Source organism: Silene latifolia, chromosome 1, assembly GCF_048544455.1.
Source record: "Silene latifolia isolate original U9 population chromosome 1, ASM4854445v1, whole genome shotgun sequence".
In the NCBI taxonomy this organism is placed as follows: domain Eukaryota; kingdom Viridiplantae; phylum Streptophyta; class Magnoliopsida; order Caryophyllales; family Caryophyllaceae; genus Silene; species Silene latifolia.
Genome location: NC_133526.1, coordinates 74,586,361 through 74,596,479, shown reverse-complemented (window position 1 = coordinate 74,596,479; position 10,119 = coordinate 74,586,361).

The following is a 10,119-nucleotide window of genomic DNA, read 5'->3' as shown; positions in this document are numbered from 1 at the left end:
TCGAAATTAAAATGCAATTAACTTTATTTTCTACAAAAAACCGTGCACTGCACGGGTCTGTTCTGACTTCTGATCCGTGCACTGCACGGGTCCGCCAGTTTTGATTTCTTTTCTTCTTTTGTTTCTTTAATTGTTTACTAATCCTATTTTAATAAATATGGATTGGTGAATAATTTTAATGAGTTGGGTTCAATTTAATCAATAAGTTGTACCTAATTTATTTCAAACCTTTGTATTTGTTTAATTTAATTTAATTAGTTTAATTCTAGTCTAATTTGTTTACTAATTAATAAATCGGCTAACATCATTAATTAATCTAACTTAGTTTTAGCCTTTTTGTTTTCATTTATTTTATTTGTTAAGTCTTAATAGTTTAAGTTGTATTTTGTTAGTTTGTATTGTAATCTGAGTCAAAGTAATTACGATAGTTGTTGTAATTAGATTGAGTTGTAATTTATTTCTCGTTGTGTCGGCATGAAATGCCTGGGTTGTAATAGGATAGATCCCAATGGCTCCCCCATTCCTCCTAAGCCGTGTTTGCGCATCTTTTATTTCAAATCAACCAACATGCTAAAACAACTTTGACAAAGTTAGTATTCATGCATTAAACGACATAGAAATTGTTGTCACGTGTTAGGGTTTTAAAACGATGTTTGCATATCATATATCGCAGTAGCTATGACCTTGTTTGAAATCCGACACTTGACTTAGTAGAGGCCGTTATTGACGGGCGGGGTTAGGTGTCCTTATGGGCTTCCTAACACGTACCCTCACCCCTTACTCAAGATCTATGGTTTGTGGATCCGTCTAAATACCATTGGATTACGAGAGTCATTCAAATCGAGTGATATAGGGTACAAGTCTTTATCTTTAATCACTCGTAGTCGATTGGCTTTATGCTTTTCGATGAAAGGTGTAAAGTTGACTTGAACGGTTCCAAGTTCCCAAAAAACTTGGTGGCGACTCTAATTTGTCTTAATTCGATTCGAAAGAACCTCGAGTCGATTATGCCTGGTGTGGATCCCGCGGACGCAGTTCCCGAGGGCCTTGTCCACAATTGTCAAAGAGAAAATGGCCCTGCTGTAGCACTTGAGATTGAGCAGCAGCAGTCCTAAATCTCACAATAAACACACCATTAGGGCAAAAGGAGATCTTATCAATGGGAAATTTAGACCAAAGCCGCTTGAGAAAGCCCTCTAACACCTCAATAGGAGGATTTGCCCCTAGGACAAAACCATATACAGAATTCTTCCAATATTCGAGTTCTTCCTTAACGTCATCAGCCGTAAACCGTAACAAATCCTCAGGTTCCTCTGGAATACTAACCAAAGGCTGTTTCCCCTTACGTTTTCGCTGAACAGTCCATCCCGAATCAGATTCAGGCACCAAAGCATCCAAATCATAAGGCGCAACACCCACAATTTGATTAATATCCGCCGTTTTCTGAGTTTGAGCGCTACCAGGTCCACCAACCACAACAGAAGAGGAAGCAGTTGCAGTTGGCGGCACCGGATCAACATTCTGAGGATTTTGATTAACAATAGAGACTAGAGGGGGAAATTGAGTAGTATCATTACAATCAATTGTTGTCATTTTTAGGGTTTTTCGATTTTAGGGTTTTACGATTTTTTTGTTCTTTTTCTCTCTCTATCTCTCACATCTCTCTCATATATGAGTATGTTAGTTTTGCGTAATTGGTAGAGCTTTGTATAATGTGGTTGGTTGTCTAATTGTTTGTGGTTCGCGAGGTGCGTCCTCGGCTGAGTGGAGTCACTTGCGGGAGTGGCTTCACGCCCTTGATTCGCCCCTTGTAGAACCCGCCACAAGAGGGGATGTGCACATTAAGAAACACGGGTTATCGCTCGGAATAGATGAGCGGGGATTAGGTGAGTACGGATGCGGTCCCCCACTGGCGGCGTGGAATATCTATTGCGATGGGTATTCTGGGAGGACTACACACTTTAGTGTGTAGTCAGGTGTGTGGAGTTGTGACGGAGTTTGGGTAATGTGTGTGTTGTATCTTATATATTGTATTTTGTGTAATCAGTAACTGACCCCGTTTAAATGTTTTGAAAACTGTGGTGATCCATTCGGGGATGGTGAGCAGTTATTGAGCAGGTATGAGATGGCTTGTGTGAGGGATAGCTGGGATGGAGTCATCACATGTCTTTAGAGTCTTCCGTTGTGTCATAAACCTTAGTTTGCTTTTCAGTTGTTGGTTTTGGAACATTTGTATTTCCTTTTACAGTTGGGATTTCGATATTGTAATCACTTAAACCATTTTACGTATTTAAGTATGTTTCTTTATGGTCTATTTGATATACATTGTCTCGGGTAATCGAGATGGTAGCATTCCCATGCATTAGGTGGTCCTGGTAAGACACTTGGTGTATGGGGCACAAGACATTACACAGAGACTGAGTATATTTATTGAAAATCTAACTACTACTTAGAGTTTAATAAAGAACTTAAATGTTCATGTAATATTAAGTGGTTTATTGCCACATAATGATTTTTCGAGTAGTTCTTGTGATTAGAAATCACTGTTTGATTATTATATGAAACTGTTGATCTCTCAAATTGGGCATTATAGTTCATCACTTGAAAAACCAACTGCATAAAACAATTAAGGTGGATATAATGATTTATTGCCCATTAAATCTATCTAGTATAGATAGTTTTTACCACCTTAGGGGGAGAATGATAAGGAAAAGCTGGTAAAAACAAACAAGTATGTTATCCCCAACGGAACCTTAAGTTCAGTAGTTTGTTTTCAATATGAAATACATCAAATAGAGGTTCATGGAATCAGAAATGATGGTATTCATTTAATTTTGAAGATGTATTATGATACCAGTTTGATCGTCTTATCAAAATGTGATATGCTCACACATTGAAATATATGATTTAATTATAGACAGATTAGCCCTATATGTGGTATAGCGAGCTATAAATTAGTCATAGAAAATATATGTAATGAAAATTAGATTCTTGCCAAATTGAACAATAACCACACGTGGAATGTAGTGTGAGAGTCATATCGGTTCACATATTTCAAGTAATAATAAAAGAAAACGGCAAGCATGGGCAGTTGGTACTCCTATGGAGTAAAGAAATTTGGATGTCCTGGAAGTGACATAGATATCTGAATAATAATAGATGGCCTATATAGAAAAGGAATGGTACCAAATATATTCAGATATCATTGATTCAGTACTGATAATATCGCAAGATATTGAAATTATATCGATATATTTAAGGAACGGATATGCATTTGCGCGCAGTGTTTAGTGGACTAGAAAATGGGGATCTAATATTTAAGACCAATTTTATTGTCGACATATAATCTATGATTATAAATGAGCTCATGGACTAGATGTCCAGTTATTGACCCAAAGTCAATTTAAGTTATAAATATTGGGAAAGAAAACTGTACAGTTTGCATTATCGACTCATCATCATGTGCATTTTAGATAATAAGTTTATCACTTGCATCTTAGTGTTACTATATATACATTATACATTTATTGCGTTGTTTTTATTATTGTTTAGATTAGTTACTGTGGACATAGCCACCCACACGCCTGGCCGATCCGTGGACGTATAGCGGTCTTTTGAAAGCCACGCTCGGCAGCGTAAGAAAATGCTTTCGACCTGATCGTTTTAGATCGGTCGATTTCGTCTCGGCAAGGGTCTTGAAATGATGCAAGAGATGTTCGGAGTCGCCACCAAGCATTTGTAGGATGCTTGGAACCCGTTCGAATCCACTTTATACCTAGGTCAACTAAGGCAAAAAGCGGTGTTTGACATAGGTATTAAAGATAAGGAGTTGTCCCTCTTTAGTATCCTATCTCTAGAATAACTCTCGTACGCCCTGGATAAGGTCGTCCACTATCCAAAGTTTTTGAGTAAGAGGTGAAGGTACGTATTGGGAAGCCCTTTAATCGGACACCCAATCCCACCCGCGGTAGCGGCCTCTACTGATCGATCTTGGTTGGTTAAATGCAAAAGTTGATAAAACGGGTAAATGCATGAATGCGCATCCACAAGTTTGAACCTAACATGTGAGCTTTCTATGTCAGTTTGTTTAATCCAAGTATCAAGAATTTGATGTCGAGTTGGATTTAAAGTTGATTTGCATGCAAGATGAAAATTAAACATTCATTTACGGAATTAGGTTTATGGTGCATAACGTGATCCATTTCTCTTAGTAAGGCGTTTTCAAATACAATGTAAAATGGGCAGATTCGTCATCTAATCCGTCCTGTATTCGGGTTAACCGTAGTCGGGATCGTCCTAAACAAATGATGGAAGGAAACAGGGCCTGCATCAAGCAGCCTATATAGGCGCGAGCCGTCAGGCAATGCAAACAGGCCTGTCCTGATTTGAAAATTGGAAAATGGGTGGCCTGTTTAGGCCCGGGTCAACAGACGATTGGATGGACGTCTTCTGACCATTAAAAGGGTTTGAAAAAGGGTTTGAAAAGAGGGTGTTTGAACCCGTCTTGATTTGAAAAGGTCGTTTAGACCGCTTTTGTGTCGATATGAAGAACGAGACTTGAATAATTATCATTATTTTGACAATATTCGATGCCGGGTTCGGTTTTGCAAGCTTGACATGAATAGTTTTGAAAATGATTATGAACTAATTGTTTTAAGTTCATTTGTTTGTGATTAGTCAATGTTTATCATCGTACTCGGGTTAAAATCCGACATGTTATGTAGAACCAAGGATGATTTCGTATTTATGACTAATGCATTTGTTTTGAAAATGTAAAGAAATGAAATAAAAGGTTTTAAAATACCTTTTAAAATGTATTTAACCAAATATTATTACCGGAACACGGATTAAACCGTCATGGTATTAGGAACCAAGGGTGAAAAATGTTTTGTGGTTAAAAGTTTATCATAAAAATGTTTTGAAATATTTGAAATGGTAAAAACCGATTACAAATAAGAAATGAAATAAAGAGGAAGATGAAACCAAACACGGTTGGATTAAGGCCTAAGAGGGGCTTTAGGCGCGAGCCATGCTGCTATACAAGCAACCCTTGTCTCCAGCCAAAATCCGGTTTTGGCTCATTTATCCCATATTTGAATCATGTTATGCATGTTTTAGCATGTTATAGTCATAAAACTAATGAAAAACATGATAGAAGAGGATTTTTACACCCTCATACTTACATGACAGGCATGAGACGAGAAATCGACGAAAGTATATCAACTTGTTTGGTCGGAAAACTCGGTTTGAAAACCGTTTTAGCAATGTAAAAGAGTGTTTTAAGTTTAGTGATGGTGTAGTTGGTCGAGATGGTTGGTCAAGTGATTTAATGCACGATGACGGTACCAAACAATGTGTAAGGCTTGTGTTTTTGATCGGTAGGTCGAAAACACGTGTCGGTTTGTGACTTGAGAAGTCGAGTCTATAATTTTAAGGGAGAAATGAGGGGGCGGACACTCGCGTAAGGTGTTATGGTGTGTTAAGGTGGGTATTTATAGAGAAATGGTTGGTTGTGTGCGTTTTGAGCGACGTGGCTATAACACCCCATGGTAATTGAAGAGGTCCATTGATATGCTTAAATGACTAGTGCTTAAAGGGATTGAAAGTACTACTCATATCAACAAAGTGCACTTTCTTTTATGGTCATCCATGCGAAAGAACTCCAAAGTTAAGCGTGCTTGACTGAGAGTAGTCTTTGGATGGGTGACCTCCTGGGAAGGTTTCCGGGATGCGCATGAGTGAGGACAAAATGCGCTATAAAGGACCCGTGTTGATCTGTGGGCCATGTACACAGCCTGGTGAGCTATCATAAGTAACCGCTCCCGACTCGGTTTGGGCCGGGGTGTTACATGGCCACATGGGCTGCTCGAAGAGGCGCGAGCCAATTCGCGGGTCTTCGAGGTGTCTTGTTGATTTGTGTCATTTATATGATGTTTTACACCTTATTTTACACGCATTTCAGAGCTCATTTATGTAGTTATGCTACTATTTTCCCTATTTCCGTCTACTTTCGTGTTTTTGTGTATTATTGCAGAAATGTGAAGATTTTAGCGGAAAATGAGCCGAATCCGTTCCAAATTGTTTAGCATAGGATTTGATATGAAGTATTGACTCGAGAAATGAGCTTGGCGCGCGTTTCAAGGCCTAAAGATAGCAAAACCATGGGTGCGTACGAGTTACAAGAGTCTAACAAGCGAAGAAGTGCTTCTCGACATTGCAGCCTTATTCAGATGGCTATATCTCGAATTCTAGAGCAGATAATCAAGTGATTTAAATTGGAGGTGAAAGTTTGTCCTCTTAGCTTTCCAACGCCGCGTAGAACGCCTGATTTGACCAAGTAACGAAGAAATGACGGCTGTTTTAAGATTGGTGCGCGCTGCAAGAATTGTCAGAATGCATTACTGTACAGCGCCTGTGGTCGATCGACCACTCCACGACCCTGACGCGCAGAATTACAACGAGACTAAGAAGCCCATATGTAATTAGGTTTTTAGGAAATAAGAGTTGCGTGGTATCTTATATATAACGTGACTATGATTCAGTTTGAGGCATCGGATATCAGAGACATTAGGTCTCGATTTTAGCATAGTTTACATTCAATTCAAATACTTTAGTTTCTCAATAAAGTTCGCTATTTTGCATCTGGATTTCCTTTCTGCCTCCAGTTTCGGTATTTCTCAATCATAATTTCAGTCTTTAAATTTATTATCTTCGTAGTTAGAATTGCTAGATTAGTTCCCTTAAGCCCTAATTTTCTTTATTGCGAATTTACTGTTAAGTCCTTTTAATCATGCTTTCGTTTACTGTTTTAATTGCTTCCGTAGTTGTAGTTAGACTTATTATGAGTAGCTGAAAATCCCCGTGCTAAGATGTAGGGGATCTATGGCGTAGATGACATTAGAATAGGTGACCCCGAATTAGGGCTTGGTCGATCGCCTGGCCTAACTGGTCGATCGACTGAGCCGGTTTGTCGATCGACTGGGGTAGCTGGTCGATCGACCGACTTCGTGTTTGATTAGCACCGTTTGATTCGTTAAGTGCAATATTTAACAATGAGACCGAGAGGAGACTTGTTAGATGCTTAGTTTTGACCAACCCGTAGATCGAGAGATAGGGGAGGGCATTAATTAATGAATTAAGACGACTAAATTGCTGAGATCGAGAGATAATGTAATTTAGGCTTTAGGAATCACTAATCGGGGCGAGAGCTAGCATTAGTGAGACCTAGGGACTGGTAGCATAGGCCGAAAGGAGCTACTAGTTAACTTGGACCGAGAGGACTTGTTTTACCCATCGTACACGACTGTATTTCGGACTTACCTAGGATTATGTGCCATCGCAGCTATAGTGAACCGACCGTCTTAGCATTTATTTTATCTTTGTTTACATCTATTGCTACTTTTATTTGTTTATTTAGTTTATGTTTTTAGATTTAGTTATAAATCATATCAAAACCCCTCTCACTGTTACCATTAGACTAAAATTAAGAGCAACTATTATCTCCCTACCTCCCTGCGGATCGACCCTGTTACCACTAGCTTCTGTTAGTTTTAATAGATTTTATAAATATTATTTTTGGTGCACACAATGACATGCATCAAATTTTGGCGCCGTTGTCGGGGAGGCAGTGCTAGTTTTAGTTGTTTTTATTTTAGTCTGTCTTTAGCCTCAAGGGATTTATTCCTTGAGGCAGTTCTCATCTTTTTCCTTTAGTTTTGTTTTTATAGGTCTTTCAGGTCCTATCTAAGCAGGATTTTGGAAGGAGAACATCAAAGGGAAGGCTTGAGTACTTTTGATTCTTCCACCAAGATGTCTAACGTCTCCAGAATTATAGCACAATTTGAAGCTCAGAATGCAAAATCTGACAAGCTGGAGAGTAGACAGATCATGAGAAAGCAAGTGTAGAGATGAGTACTGTTGCGGCACTTGAGGCTTCTGTTAATGCTCAATCTGAAAAGCTTGAGGTGGCACAATTGAAGCAAGAAAATTCAGAGCAGAATGCTTCGGTTCATGACATCAATGAGATTGCGGAATTGAGAACGGTAGTCCAAGCTCTTATGGCTCATATGGTGAAAATTGAAAGCCAAATAGCTATCTTCACGGCTAATCAAGTTGCTAACTCACCAAGTAAATTTGAGGTGCCTATCGAGACCATTAATGTCATTAATCTCCGAAGTGGCCTTTCTTATGATGGACCGGTGAAGCAAGGAGAGGATTCGGGAAATATGGAGAAGCTTATTAAAGTTTCTGATGCGGAAAAAGATCACGTTCCTAGTACTCATGGTCGACCGACCGTATCCCATGGTCGATCGACCAACCTACCTGATGATACTGCACACTTTGACAGTCAGGAGCTTTCTGATCCCAGCTCCAATGGTCGACCGACCAACACAACTGGTCGACCGACCAGTATGCCTGCACAGAATGAAAATCCGTCACTTGATTTGCATGACACCACAGCTAATGATAATGTGACGAGGGTTTTGAACATGCGCAAGTTCGATGATGTTGATTTGCGTGATACTTCGGCCCGAATTATTGTCGGGTCGTTTATTTCAAGAGCTATGAAGTCACTTCCGAGAGTTGATAAGGACAAGGTCCTTAATTCAAATGATGTTTTAAAGAAGGAAGTAGAGGAGCGAGCCGAGTTGTCAATAAAGCTTCCATTTCCTGAGCGGCTCCAGAAATCGGAAGATGAGGTACATTATGTGAATATTGATGATGTCCCACCTTTTATTCCTACCCTTATTACTGCTCTAACACCTCCGCCCCAGATTGGGAGCAAGATGGAGGAAGATTTTCTTTGTTTGATTGTTTTCAGAGTGGTTTGGGGAAGAAAGAGCCACCGATTTTCCACTTTGAAGAAGTCGGAGCGAGGCATGGAGTATGATCTGGAGTTCGATGAGCCGGACGATACTAGAGCATGGAGGGCTAGAGCTGCTGACGATCCATTGAGTTGCCTAGATGACGGAGATGGGTGGTCTCCATCTGCTGAGATTAGTATAGCTGAGGCGACTGCATCTAGCCAAAGGCCATGGTCGGAGTTATCCCGCAGTTTCCGCGGATAAACACTTTCACATTTTATTGCTTGAGTTTTAAGACAATTCTTTTTATTGCATTTTTTTAGACTATTTCCCGCTTTAAGTTTGCGAGACTACGTATTTTGTTTGTTTTGCTTAGGATTATTAAGACTATAGACTGTTTTTATTGGGTTTGCGCGAATTTTGGGCGCGTAATATTGTGCATTTGCAGGTTTGTAGACCATGATAACTCAATCTATTGAGTTATTTCGAAGAAAAACAGGTTCTGTGTCAGGTACAGTGGTCGGTCGACTAGCCCCATCAGTCGGTCGACCACCAACGCTGCTATACCTGACTCTCGTTTTCTTCTACTTTAAATTCCATGCACATTTTTTTCCCGCCCAAATTCTTTTATTTCCGAATGATGTTTGCTTTTCTGTCTTTCAGGTACCTTTACGATAGCACTGCTGGCTACCGAAACCTCCTAGCTCGCACTGGTTTGGGGAGGTTTCCGTTTGCGCTTAAATCTTGTGAGTTCCCGACATCTTTTTCTCTTACGTCTTATTTAGTTGTAGTTCTTTAAATGCAAATTCCCATTTCCTTTTTCGCTTCTTATACATGATTTTGCACAATGGGGACATTGTGTGATTTGGTTTGGGGAAGGGTTTTGCATTGCATAGCATTCATTTGTTTTTGCATTCACGTTTAATTATTCTGTTTGCATTGTTATTTAATTTCTCCATATATACCAAAATACCAAAAAAATTGAAAAATTTCAAAAAAATTTAAAAAAATGCACGTTTATTTTAGCATGTAGGTTGAGTCGGAACGGTAGTATTTCAATGATGACATTGCATTTTCATTTGTTTATGCCTAAGCCGTGCTCAAATTATCATGTTATTAGTAGAATCACATATGCATATCTAGGAGTTTTTGTTAATTTATTTGCTGAACTTTAAAGTTGACTTAGATTTTTGGCAAATTACATCATTTATTGAGTTTTAGAGCTTATAACTGGTGTCATTCATGACCAGTTCATTTAGGATGTGAGTAGTTACTCCTTGTAAGACATGTTACATCAATATGCATAAATATGAAC